Source organism: Hemitrygon akajei, chromosome 17, assembly GCF_048418815.1.
Source record: "Hemitrygon akajei chromosome 17, sHemAka1.3, whole genome shotgun sequence".
In the NCBI taxonomy this organism is placed as follows: domain Eukaryota; kingdom Metazoa; phylum Chordata; class Chondrichthyes; order Myliobatiformes; family Dasyatidae; genus Hemitrygon; species Hemitrygon akajei.
Window position 1 is genome coordinate 44,213,001 of NC_133140.1, and position 14,279 is coordinate 44,227,279.

Sequence of the window (14,279 nt, forward strand, 5' to 3'; positions counted from 1 at the left end):
ACATGCAGCCAATCCACTCCATCCTGTTCATTGGTTATGCTCCTGGACTGATGTCTGATACTGCACTTAGATAATACAACTCTAAAACAGCCTTTTAAACATGAGAGGTGATATGATTTCAAGAAATGGCTGAAGTTCCTTCAGAAGTGAGTTTGTGTTTGAATAAAGCCTGAATATATGAGAAATGAAGTTCCAAAATGTTTGGAAATTTCTCTGCGGAGTCTAACAGTAGGATCAGAAAAGAGGAGTTTTCTAATCACAGAGTAGCCCTCGAACACATGCTGAGGAGACAAGTGGATCCAGTCATAGCAGGAAAGCAGTCTGGGCAGTAGTTTAACCATCAAATGGAGTATCAGTCAGAGAAACAAAGATTCATGCCAATATATTGCAACTATCACAGTGACATTTTGTTTTGGAGAGATGACAGATCACCTTGAGGATTAGCTTACAGAATGCATTTAGTACATCTTCTCCTTGTAATCTGTTGTGGACATAGTCCAGGAGCAAATGAATTAGTGATCTGAGACTAATAACACCTCAGCTAAAGGGGGACCATGCTATGATATTCCTCAACTGTCAGGTTGAGGGTGAAAAACTGAGGTGAATCTAAAGTCATAAACTGTAAAAGCAATTATAAGATGCTAAGACATAGGAGCATAATTAGGCCATTCAGCCCATCGAGTCTGCTCAACGTGGCTGATCCCAGATCCCACTCGACCCAATACACCTTCCTTCTCATCATATTCTTTGATGCCCTGACCAATCAGGAAACGATCAACTTCCGCCTTAAGTATACACATGGACTTTGCCTCTACTGCAGTCTGTAGCACAGCATTCCACAGATTTACTACTCTCTGGCTAAAAGAATTCCTCCTTACCTCCAATTGAGGGTCGCCCCTCAATTTTGAGACTGTGCCCTCTAGATCTGGAAAAGCCCACCACAGGAAATATCCTCTCCAAATCCACCCTATCTAGTCCTTTCAACATTCAGTAGGTTTTAATGAGGTTTCCCTCCCGCATTCTCCTAACTTTCAGTGAGTACAGGCCCAAAGCTGCCAAACACTCTTTATATGTTAATACTTTCATTATCTAAGTGGAAAAGGTGCTGAGTAGGGTAGATTGAGAATTTAGGTTACAAAGTTTGATAGTGTTTAAGCAATGGCAGGCAGTTAAAGAAATATTTCACAGCAATGAATAAATCTTCCTTTCACTGTGAAATAAAGAGTCCATAAGAATGGTAATTTATTGTTGGTTAATTAAAGTATCAAAATTAGGTTAAAGTCAAAGTTTCAAAAAATAGTATTAGACTTTATAATTAGGTCAATCTTTAGAACTGGGTGAAAGAACGGAGGTAGAAGAGAGCACATTTAAGACACAAAAACTGATCATAGGTGCTATTACGGAACAGAGGAACAGAGTAGCTGAAGTGAACACTGGTCCCATGGATGATGAGATGGGAGTAAACAATATGAATGAAAAATAAATGCTGAGCAATTATTTTGCAACTACCTTCATAAGAAAAGCAGGTCAAAAATGTAAATAACCAAGTGCTCATGATGGGTGATACAAGGAAAAGAGGTTTTGTGGAGAGTGTTGAAGATTTCCAAATGATAGGGCGAATATATATCAGTTGCAGACGTGGGCAAAGAAATGGCAGATGGAGTTTAATCTGGGCAAGTATGATAGTTGCATTTTTGACAACCAAATGTAAAGGGAAATAACACAGTTAAAGATAGGTTCCTTAACAGCATTGACTTACAGAAGAATTTTGAGGACTCAGTCCATAGCTCCCTGAAAGTGGCTGCACAAGCTGGTAGTTCGATAAGTTAGCATACGGCATGCTTGCTTTTACTAGTCGATACACTGAATTCAGGAGTTATGTTGCAGCTTTATAGAACTGGTTAGGTCACATCTTGAGTATTGCATTCACCCAGTTATAGGAAGGATGTGGAGTCTTTGGAAAGGATGCAGAAAAGGTTTACTTTTCCATAGATCTATTAAGCACTGTGAGGGTCATGTTTTTTGACTTCTCCAGTGCGTTCAACACCATCCGCCCTGCTCTGCTGGGTCAGAAGCTGACAGTGATGCAGGTAGATGCTTCCCTGGTGTCATGGATTATTGATTACCTGACTGGCAGACCACAGTACGTGCGCTTGCAACACTGTGTGTCAGACAGAGTGGTCAGCAGCACTGGGGCTCCACAGGGGACTGTCCTGTCTCCCTTTCTCTTCACCATCTACACCTCGGACTTCAACTACTGCACAGAATCTTGCCATCTTCAGAAGTTTTCTGATGACTCTGTCATAGTTGGCTGCATCAGCAAGGGAGATGAGGCTGAGGACAGGGCTATGGTGAGAAACTTTGTCACATGGTGTGAGCAGAATCATCTGCAGCTTAATGTGAAAAAGACTAAGGAGCTGGTGGTGGACCTGAGGAGGGCTAAGGCACCGGTGACCCCTGTTTCCATCCAAGGGGTCAGTGTGAACATGGTAGAGGATTACAAATACCTGGGGATACGAATTGGCAATAAACTGGACTGGTCAAAGAACACTGAGGCTGTCTACAAGAAGGGTCAGAGCCGTCTCTATTTCCTGAGGAGACTGAGGTCCTTTAACATCTGTCGGAAGATGCTGAGGATGTTCTATGAGGCTGTTGTGGCCAGTGCTATCAATGTTTGCTGTTATATTCTGGGGCAGCAGGCTGAGGGTAGCAGACACCAACAGAATCAACAAACTCATTCATAAGGCCAGTGATGTTGTGGGGGTGGAACTGGACTCCCTGACGGTGGTGTCTGAAAAGAGGATGCTGTCCAAGTTGCATGCCATCTTGGACAATGTCTCCCATCCACTCCATAATGTACTGGTTAGGCACAGGAGTACATTCAGCCAGAGACTCATTCCACTGAGATGTAACACTGAGTGTCATAGGAAGTCATTCCTGCCTGTGGCCATCAAACTTTACAACTCCTCCCTCGGAGTGTCAGACACCCTGAGCCAATAGGCTGGTCCTGGACTAATTTCCACTTGGCATTACTTACTTATTATTATTTAATTATTTATGGTTTTATATTGCTATATTTCTACACTATTCTTGGTTGGTGGGACTGTAACAAAACCCAATTTCCCTTGGGATCAATAAAGTACGTCTGTCTGTCTGTCTGTCTACAATGCTGCCTGGATTGGAGGGCAGGTGCTACAAGAAGAATTTGGACAAACTACGGTTGTTTACTCTGGAGTGGCAGAGGATGAGGAGGAATGTGATAGGAATTTATCAAATGATGAGAGGCATTGAATAAACAGCTGGTATCCTTCGCCCTACGGTGAAAATGTCTAATACTAGAGGGCATGCATTTAAGGTGAGGGAGGGGGAAGTTCAATGCAGATGGGCGGGGTAGCTTTTTTTTTAGAGTGGTGGGTGCTTGAAATGTTCTGCTGGGGTGGTGGTGGAGGCAAATTCTTCAGAGGCTTTAAAAGGCTCTGAGAGAAGCAACCGAATGTGCAGGGAATGGAGGGATATGCACCGTATGCAGGCAGAAGGGTTGAGGTGTTATTAGCTTAGTCAGTTCAGCACAGTATCTTGGGCCAAAGGGCCTTTCTTATGCTCTACTGTTTTGTGTACTGAGTGGTAAAAGAGAGTGCTTTACCAAAATTCTTATTCTCATTGTAGGGAGAATTTATGAGGCACAAATAACCTTTCACAACTTGCAGCCTAAAGCACGGTGCTAAACAATTAACAGCAGAGATAAGACGGTAACAACTAATTCACCCACATTTTCTCCATTACCTTGTAAATTAAGTTTCCATCCAGTTTCCATTTTAGAAGCTTTGAATGCTCTCCAACCTCTATTAACCTTAAAGGCTTGAGTTCAGCATCAAAAGAAAATAAAAATTTTCATCTCATCTCCTCCATTACTACTGCCCATTACTTTAGATTTGTGTCCACTGGTCTAAGAGCCATGTGCTAATTAAGTGTCATATGAAAGTAGCAGTTAATCAAGGAAAAACTTGGAGGTTATTTTATAATCAACATAAGAAGCTGGTATCCCTTCAGCAGTAAGCCATTAAACCAGCAAAATATATGTGATGGACAAATGAGGCACTGGACTTGGTACAACAATGGACTGTGGTCAAATCACCAGGGACCAATTGTTGAAATAAGCTTGTGGCAAATATAAATGCAAAATGAGTACAAAAGTGACTTAAAAGAAAGATTCCTAAAACTTCTGCTTTCTTTAGCCAACACACAACAGATCTAAAAGAAGATCTCCTAGACTCAGACAAGAACTTAGCTTTAAAGACCACTTTCTTCATATCATGAATCTAGGCCCTCTGACTGCTGCAACCTGTGATCTATCTATAATTCAGAGATCAACCTTGTACAAAAGAGTCCTCTATGAATAGCTTTGATGGAGGAAAGTGGATTTTCTCTGCCACACAGATCAATAACGTGACAGAAACCCTTAGTTTGATTACATTTTCCCCATCTTCATACAGCTTGAATATTGTGTTTATGTTATTATCAATATTGTACTTAGTTCATTTTAAAATTCAGAACTCTGTGACATTAGAATTGTTGACACATTTACATCTGGTAACTGTGACTTGTATGGCAACTAATGTCAGCCTCAGTTAAAGAAACCAACAGTTTGACATAGTTGCTGGGAAACCTATACTGTAGGATGCATTTACAAACCCTCAAAATACTTTTGGTTAGATTGCTGTAATGCTAAATATTAAGTTTTCTCAATATTTTATTTTGATATCATGGATGTCATGTTTATAACAGTCTGTTAAATATTTGCAGTATATTAAAGACAGTCTCCTTGGGGAGATATTTACAGGTGACTGCTTGTCTGCAATGTAATTTTGGAGTCCAAGCCTTGCTGTTTAATATTTATAAATTATTCACAACCTCATCATGTTAAGGGTCTTCTCATACCAGCCACAATGTTGATCAATGTTTATATCATGTCGTCATGGAGTTTGCTCATTCCAGTTAAACAGGCCACACACATTTAATCACATTAGTGGTTTTTAATCTGTTTATAGTAGAAGAATAATCTTAAACTCTGGTATCAATAGTAATGGGCTCAGCTGTCCTCGCTTAATGATGTTTATAGTTAGTGAGGGTATAAAGAGATGATATTTTAGGATACATCAATGAATTAAATCATCATTTTTCCTGTATTTCTCTTGGGAGATTTTTCATGAACATATAGTTGGCAATTATATTTGTTTTCAGCAGGTATCTGAAGCTGCTAGTTTTAATTGTGTCTTCAATTGTTATGTGGTGTTCTTGCAGGGAGGCATATTCTGGTCCTGATGTAAATAGTTGTAGAGTTGAATTCCTCAAGGTCCCTGGATTGTTACAGAATGAAAATCAGTTCTCACTTCTCCACAGTAAAGCACAGTATCTCTTTTTTCCTTTCCTTCAATGACTGCTTCTCTATAGCATGGAAGAATTTGAGCAAATCTCATGGCCAATTGTGTCAGCCACTAGAAGTTCATTTTTTACAATCAAGTTGCTTCACTAATGCCAACAATTTGTATTGGTATAGTAAACAGCATAAGACTTCCCCAAGTTGTTCTTAGGAGTGTTTCAAGTCTGAATGTGAACTGAAGCAAAAGGACATATTCATTCAAAGCACTTAGAATGACTAATTAGTTTGGCAACATTCTTTGGGGGAAATGGATATTTTCAACATATTCTCTCATCTTCCATTTTCTAGTCTATGTTTTGAAGGGCAAAACCACCTACCATTAATCAAAAGGCCGCTCCTTCAATTTGAACAGCAAGAAAATATTTCCCTTATTTCTCAAATCTTATTGCTTTGTGGCACTGTGCTGTTTGTAGGCTATTTTTAAAAGTAAAACAGGAATATAATAATGAAGAGGACCTATGAAAATGAATTAATGGAATTTCTTTCTGTAGGTCTACTTCATTATTACATTCCTCAAAGATGATAATCCTTTGGGTTTGGAATGTTATGTTTCTATTTTTCAGTTCCAATCATGCTTACCTTGTCTGTGATTATACCATGGACAAGCAGAGTTATCAGGAAGATGAAGGGAAGTCTTCATGATGAAACCCGAGGTACAACACACATCTCATGTCATCTTCTTTCTAATCATTATTTAATCCCAATCAGATTAGGTACATCAGTGAAAGGAGCACAGCTGTATTGGACAAGCTGATGTGCTCCTCTTTTGGCATCAAATGCTACTTTGTGGTTGTACTTTAGAGTGTACTTTTGAATTTTTGAGTGCAGAATAGATGGTCAATCCCCAAAATGTCAAATTCAGATAAGGTAGACTCCTGCACATGGGCATCAATAGAATAAACCAAAAGCCATATTAGGCAGCTACTGCTTCAAAGTCTTAGTATGCGTGTATCTCATGCTACTGTGATTCTGTGCAACAGTAAGAATGAAGGATAGAAGTTAAAGACTCTGTAACAGATCTGAATTGTTAACCTCATGGTATTCCTCATGCAAGCAAGGTTGGCTATGGTTGTCTGATGTCCATCAATTCATTCGGAGGACATCATTGCAAGAGGTTCTCAAGTCAGAAACATACCCCAACAAGCTTCAGCTTCTTCGACAATGATATTTCTTTTATCATGAGATTAGAAGAGGAATTTGCGCTAATAGAACATAGAACAGTACTGCGTGGTTCAGGCCCTTCAGCCCACAATGTTGTGCCAACCTTTTAACCTCCACTGAGATTAATCTAACACCACACTCCCACGTAACCCCTCATTTCTCTTTCATCCATGTGCCTGTCTAAGACTCTCTTAAATGTTCCTAATGCATCTGTCCCTACCACCACCCTTGGCAGTGTGTTTCACACTCCAGCCATTCTCTGTGTATTACAAAGAAGGCAAGGCAACATCTATACTCCTTTAAGAGCTTGAAAGTATTTGGTATGTCAACAAGAACATTCAAAAACTTCTATAGATGTACCGTGGACAGCATTCTGACAGGCTGCATCACTGTCTGGTATGGAGGGGCTACTACACAAGACCAAAGAAGCTGCAGACGGTTGTAAATTTAGCTGTCTCCATCTCGGGTACTAGCCTACAAAGTACCCAGGACATCTTCAAGCAGCGGTGTCTCAGAAAGGCAGCATCCATTATTAAGGACCCCCAGCATGCAGGGTATGCCCTTTTCTCATTGTTACCATCAGGAAGGAGATACAGAAGCTTGAAGGCACACACTCAACGATTCAGGAACAGCTTCTTCCCTGCTGTCATCTGGTTCCTAAATGGACATTGATCCCGTGAACACCACCTCATTTTTTAAAATATACAGTATATTATTTCTGTTCTTGCACAATTTTTAATCTATTAATTATACGTATACTCTAGTTTTTTTATTCTTTTATTTATTTATTACTATTGTTTTTCTCTTTTGTTCCTTTTTTCTTCTTCTATATTATATATTGCATTGAATTGTCGTTGCTCAGTTAACAAATTTCACGACACATGCTGGTTATAATAAACCTGATACTGATTCTTATAATGTTGGTGGATAGAAAAATTGTACATTGAAAATAGTATAATCTCTGGTAGATATAAAAGTGTGTGTGTGTTTCTGTGTTTTGTGTAAAGAACCAGCTGTAGATGATACTGAGTAGTTTGTCGAGACACTAGTTGCGAAAGGTGGCTACTGACTGTTCAAGGCGTGTTCCATGGGCAACAGCTTAAGTGTAGCATGGCTACTGAGAACACTTGGGTAGGGTGGGAGGCTCCATTTGGGATGCAGAGGGTGTGTGTATACTCGTGCCCGAAATTCTTTATGTGTGTCTGACTGTGTGTGGGAAAACCTGAGAATCAAGAACCATAAGACCAAAAGACTTAGGAGCAGAATTAGGCCATTCAGCCCATTAAGTCTGCTCCGCCATTCTATCATGGCTGATCCTGGATTCCACTCAACACCATACACCTGCCTTCTCGCCATATCTTTTGATGCCCTGACTGATCAGGAAACTATCAACTTCCACCTTAAATATACACACGGGCTTGGCCTGCACCACAATTTGTGGCAGAGCATTCCACAGATTTACTACTCTTTGGCTAAAAAATATTCCTCCTTACCTCTGTTCCAAAGGGTCACCCCTCAATTTTGAGGCTGTACCCTCTAGTTCTGAATAACCCCCATCATAGGAAACGTGCTCTTCACATCCACCCTATCCAGTCCTTTCAAAACTCGGTAGGTTTCAATGAATTCCCCCCACATTCTTCTAAATTCCAGTGAGTACAGGCTCAAAGCTGCAAAATGCTCCTCATATGTTAACCCCTTTATTCCCAAAATCATCCTTGTGAACCTCCTCTGGACTCTGTCCAATGATAACACCTGCTTTCTAGGATATGGGGCCCAAAACTATTGACAATACTCCAAGTGCAGCCTGACCAGTGTCTTATAAAGGCTCAGCATTGTCTTCTTGCTTGTATATTCTATTCCCCTTGAAATAAATGCCAACATTGCATTTGCCTTCTTTACCATAGACTCAACCTGTAAATTAACATTCTGGGAGTCTTACACGAGGACTCCCAAGTTCCTCTACACCTCTGATGTTTGAACCTTCTTCCCATTTGGATAGTAGTCCACACTATTGTTCCTTTTACCAAAATATCATAGATTCAGGAATGGGAGAAATTACGTAGACGAGGCAGGGTAAGTGAACATATTCAACCTCTGGAGTTCACGATGTGGCCCATGTAACCACAGTAGCCCTGCCAAACAGGCATTGGAGCAAGGAAGTTATGTATGTACAACTCTGTCCCCAGTTCCCAGGGGTATGGGCCAGACACAATCAAGACTGCAGCAGGTTAGAATCGACCCAATTAAAATAGAAGTGGAACTGCACAGACTTCGTAAACAATACCCTATAAAGGCTGACGCACTGGTAGCTGTTTAAAGTATAGTAAAGGAATTGAAACAACAGGCTATACTGAAGGAGGCCTCTTCAGTCACCAGCTCACCCATATGGCCAGTAAAGAAGCCAGAAGGATCCTACTGGTTGACGACAGATGACACTGCACTCAAGTAGACCTCACTGCGATGGCATCCCATTATGGCTAGCCCAGCCACAATCTTAAAATGCCTCTCCCCAGCTCATACAGTAAAATATTCAGCCCTCTACTTTGCCATTGGATTTTAGGGCTTGCCATTAACTCTTGAGTCTCAGGACCAATTTGCCTTCACCTAAGAGGAACCGTAGTATACATGGACTCTAGACTACCTCAGGGTTTCCACAATGGTCCTGCCATCTTCCGTAAGCCTTGGCACAAACCTTGTGCAAGCTTGACGATATCATACTATTACAATGTGTAGATGATTTGTTAATTGCCTTCTGGACAACGAAGTAGAGCACTGTGGCAATAATGACTGCTTTGGAAGCGCTACAGCACCAGGGATTTAAGATCAGGCCACACACGGCCTAATTAGGAAAGCAAACAATGCAACACCTGAAAGGACAGGGTTGATGACGAAAGGACAGCAACTAGTTCCATATCCCGACCAAAGTGAGGGGAGTGAGGAAGGTAACGGGGCTGTTCAATTACACCACAACTTCAGACCAGGATTTGCAACACTGGTGGCTCCAATATAGGCTCTAGTCAAAGGCTATAAGACCCCTCTGAATGAAGTAAAATGGGAGTCAGTGGAAGAGAAGGCCTACACCGATATTAAGCAAGCCCTAGTTTCTGCACGTGCTTTCAGATTACCGGATGTGACCTACCCCTTTCACCTTGACTGCAGCAGTGAGGACTGGTACTACAATGCAGTGGGGCACAAAAGACCATTAGCATACTATTCAACAAAACAGATTCCTGTTTTAGCCGGACTTTCTGGGTGTGTCACAGCCTTGGACTATGAGGCTTTGTGAGCCTTCAGTAATGGTGGGGCAGCTCGTATTATACACCATTGTAAAGCTCCTGAATACAGAGAGGTTGGGAGCAGTCACTGACAGTCAGAGGATAGCTTGGGAGGCAGTTCAATAGGTACAGTTAATGTCAGAGAAATGTATACAATATACATCCTGAAATTCTTTTTCTTCACAAATATCCACGCAAACAGAGGAGTGCCTGGAAGACTGAATGACAGTTAAATGTTAGAACCCCAAAGCCCCCCCAACTCCCCCCTCCCATGCATAAGCAGCACCCCCCCCCCCACTGAGCACTTTAGCGTGTAGCAAAGCAGCAATGAAGACACAGACTTGTAGTACCCCAAGGGCTACTCATTCACCCACTAATTCAGCTTAACACAGGCTCCCTCTCTCCCTAATAAGAGAAAAAGAGGTGTCCCCATTTCACAGCCAGAGGGGAGACACAACAAAACAACTCGCTGATTTATGGTGTTAAATGTCTGTTGCGTTGTTTTTTCCAAGCTCTGTGCCCAAGGAACTCGGGTCTCTGGGCACACAGCCAGCAGCCAGCTCACTGCTTTCGAACTTCCGTGTACTGCCGTGACACATCCTGCGGCGGCATTGGTATTGACTCCGCCTGCCTCCAAAGCCACAAAAATCCAGCACCCTGAGGGCACGCTCGCCTTCCCGGTCGCATCCTCGGCATATCAAAAAGCGGCTGGTCGTGAGCCCCGGAGAGCATGTCCCATTTCCGCAAAGAACCGAAGTCAGCGTATAACCCCAGGTCAGGGTCTTCAAAAGAACCTTGAAAGGGAAGAAAAGAGATATCAAAGATAGAAATAGAGCTGTTTCGGAAGATGCAAGCAAAGGAATCGCCATTAGGTGCCATCGTCCTCCTAAGCTCATCCCCAAAGACAAAACAGTAACAACAGAGAGAGACAATGGAGTGAACCCCACAATAAATATGGGCAGCTGAATGAATGCTTGCCAAATTATAAATGTTTAACTTTGGGTTCTATACATCTTTAATATGCCATTAATGAACTCTATAACCTTTACTAAAGAAATAATGGATGGCAGATAGTTTCCAATGGAGAAAGAAGCTAGTTATGAAAGACATATTGGCATCCAGAAGCATGTCAGACCTTTGCATTTCCCTTTAGTGTTTATGTGTTACATATCGCAAGTTGGAATTTCTGGTTCAGCAACCTGCTGGGTTATTTTATCTTCTGGCCATTGGTATGGTTCATGCACTGGAAAATTACCTGACTCCACAGAGTTGAACACTTTAAGTCTCTGCTTGAATAAATAAATAAGAGAAGAGAGAGGCTAAGATTAAAAAGATCGGCACAACATCGTGGGCCAGGGGGCCTGTGCTGAATTGCAATTTTCCATGTTCTATGCAAGCCAAGCAGCCAAAATGTATGAGAACTTCACAGACTGAATACCAGAAAGATGTTGGAAATCTTAATAGCTCAAATAAGTAAGTTTAATAAAAAGTTTGCAAAAAATATGTTAAGTACAAAGCTATAAACTTTTATAAATATATTAAGGGAAAGCAAGTGGCGAAGAGTAATGTAGGTGCCTTAATGAAAGATACCATTGATACAGTAATTAGGAATTGAGAAATGGCAGGCTAACTAAGTAGCTACTTTGTATTTGTCTTCACGGTTCTAGGATAAGGATAAAGTACCAGTGATACAAATAAAACTAAAAATAAATCAAGACAAGAAACTAACCAGATCAATATAAGTAAAACAGAAGGTGATGCAGTAAGTAATAAGAATAAAGATAGAACAAAGTGCCTGCGAAGCAAGTACTATTTCAATGTTTAATAAGCATCTTGAGGAGCTCTTGCACTCTCAGTATTTGCAGCTATGGATCATGTAATAGTAAACAGGATCAGTATAGACATGGGGAGCTATTTGGCTGATTGAATTTCCTTGCTTATTCTCTGTCACATGCCTAATGTTTGCCTCTGCCACCCACTTACACTTGCGCCATTTATAGTCGCTAATTAATCTACCAACACATGTTTTAGGAAGTGAAGGGAAGCTGGTGCTTCTGGGTGAAATCCATGTGACAACAGAATTCCACGCAGGTTGGAACATGAGGTTGCTGGACGTTTGAGGAGCAGCGCTAACTGATGTTCCGCCATGAAACGTTAAGTTATCTAAAGGTGGAAGTGAGGCAGCTGTTGATAAGTAGGTCATGATCTCAGAATGTTGTTTCAATTTCAGAATTATCTGCCTGTGCTACTGTGAGAAGAACAGGAGTTGTTAAACTACAGACTTATTAGTTTGTGGAGAGTTGTGGAGAAATGAGAAATATCTGTTATTAGGGTGTTAAAAACATATGAACAAATAGGTGATCAGGAAAAATATGCATGGATTTATAATGGATAATTCGGTTTAAAGGATCTAGTTTATTTTCTCTGTGGCCGTAAGAAATATGGTGGATAAAGAAGTAGCTTTGGACTTAAGTGGATCTTTTAATGGGACAGTTGACATGTAAGTAGTTGTTGGAGTACATGGATCCGAAGACAGCTTTTGGCTTGGATGGGGAATTACTAAGGAACTAGAAGGCAAAGTTCAGAAGGCAGGGTATATCTTAAAATCAGCGGCTATTCCCTGGGGATCCGAGATTGGGTCCTCAGTTTGTAAATACACTGTAACCCATTCAGACAAGTGAAGGAGGAGACAAAAACATAAGGTTGTTGTTGTTGACTCCAAAGTGAGCAGCAGTGTGAGCTGAACAGTAGGAGACACAGTTGCAAAGGTATATTGGTAGATTAACTAGTAGGGGAAAATTGGTAGACAAAACAAATTAATATGAGTAAATCTGAAGTTATTCACTCAGGACATGAGAAAGGCAAGGATTATCCAGATTTTGAAGGACAGCACTGTGGACTGGTTTGAGTGCAATAATCATTAATAGTGAGTAGTTAGACAATTGTGAGTGAAGTATTGGTTATTCTTGGAATGTTATTTGAACAGAAAAAGCAATCTGAGATTCTGTGACACGTAGAATAGCAGCCCGCACTACCCATCCATCATATTCTCTCTGACTTCTAACTCCCCCTCATTATTTTTTGGATGGTTTTAAGGACACATTTCCATTCCCTCTACCCTTACTTTGTTATTTCTATCAGGGATGACAAATAGAGGATCCGATACAGAAAAAACACTGGAAATGAGATTTAACAGCAAGTCTACCTTCCCTTTCACCATACCATGAGACTAAAATCTGTACAAGGAAGGATTTAGATAGGACATGGGTAACATGGCTGCTTAATGGTTGAAACAGTGACCAAATTCACAACGTATTCATGCCACATGACACAGCTCCAAGTTCCTCAGCATCCACATCACCAAGGACCTCACGTGGTCTGTACACACCAGATGAGTGCTGAAAAAGGCACAACAGCACCTCTTTCACCTCAGGCAATTGAGGAAGTTTGGTATGGGCCCCCAAATCCTAAAATCTTTCTACAGGGACACAATCGAACGCATCCTGACTGGCTGCATCACTGCCTTGTATGGGAACTGTACCTCCCTTAATTGCAGGACTCCGCAGAGAGTGGTGCGGACAGCCCAGCGCATCTGTAGTTGTGAACTTCCCATGATTCAGGACACTTACAAGGACAGGTGTGTAAAAGGGCCTTTAGGATCACTGGGGACCCAAACCATCACAACCACAATCTATTCCAGCTGCTACCATCTGGGAAGCGGTACCGCAGCATAAAAACCAGGACCAACAGGCTCCGGGACAGCTTCTTCCTCCAGGCCATCAGACTGATGAACTCACACTGATTTGAGTGTACCTTATATTACACTGACTGTTCTATTTATTATAAATTATTATGATTGCACATTGCACATTTAGATGGAAATGTAACATAAAGATTTTTACTCCTCATGTATGTGAAGGTTGTAAGAAATAAAGTCAATTCAATTCAATATTTTTCTCCTCTGGTAAAGTCCTTCTGAAATGGCTTACAAATCTTATCTTCAAATCATTGATATTACTCGAGCCATATACAAGAAAATGTAAAGATTATGAACTCTTATACAATTCAATCTGAAAATCAAGATAGTATGCATCCTTCTTAATTTATATGTTCAAAATAAAATAGCTTTTCTTTGACTCGTCTTTTGATACTTGGAATGAGATCTGTATTTCTTGTAACTGGAATCTGCTCAAAAGTTATAAAGAAGAGGAGCATGTTCAAAGCAGAAGAAAACACAGAATACACACTTAAGGAAGTACAATACTGTGTGTGATTAGAATGTGAAGCAAACAGAAAGAATGACACATAATCTTTCCTTTTCAAAAGGCGGTGGAAACACAGTTCCTCATCAAATGCCTCTGGAAATAAACTGTTCATTACTTTTTATGATATATTAAAATAGA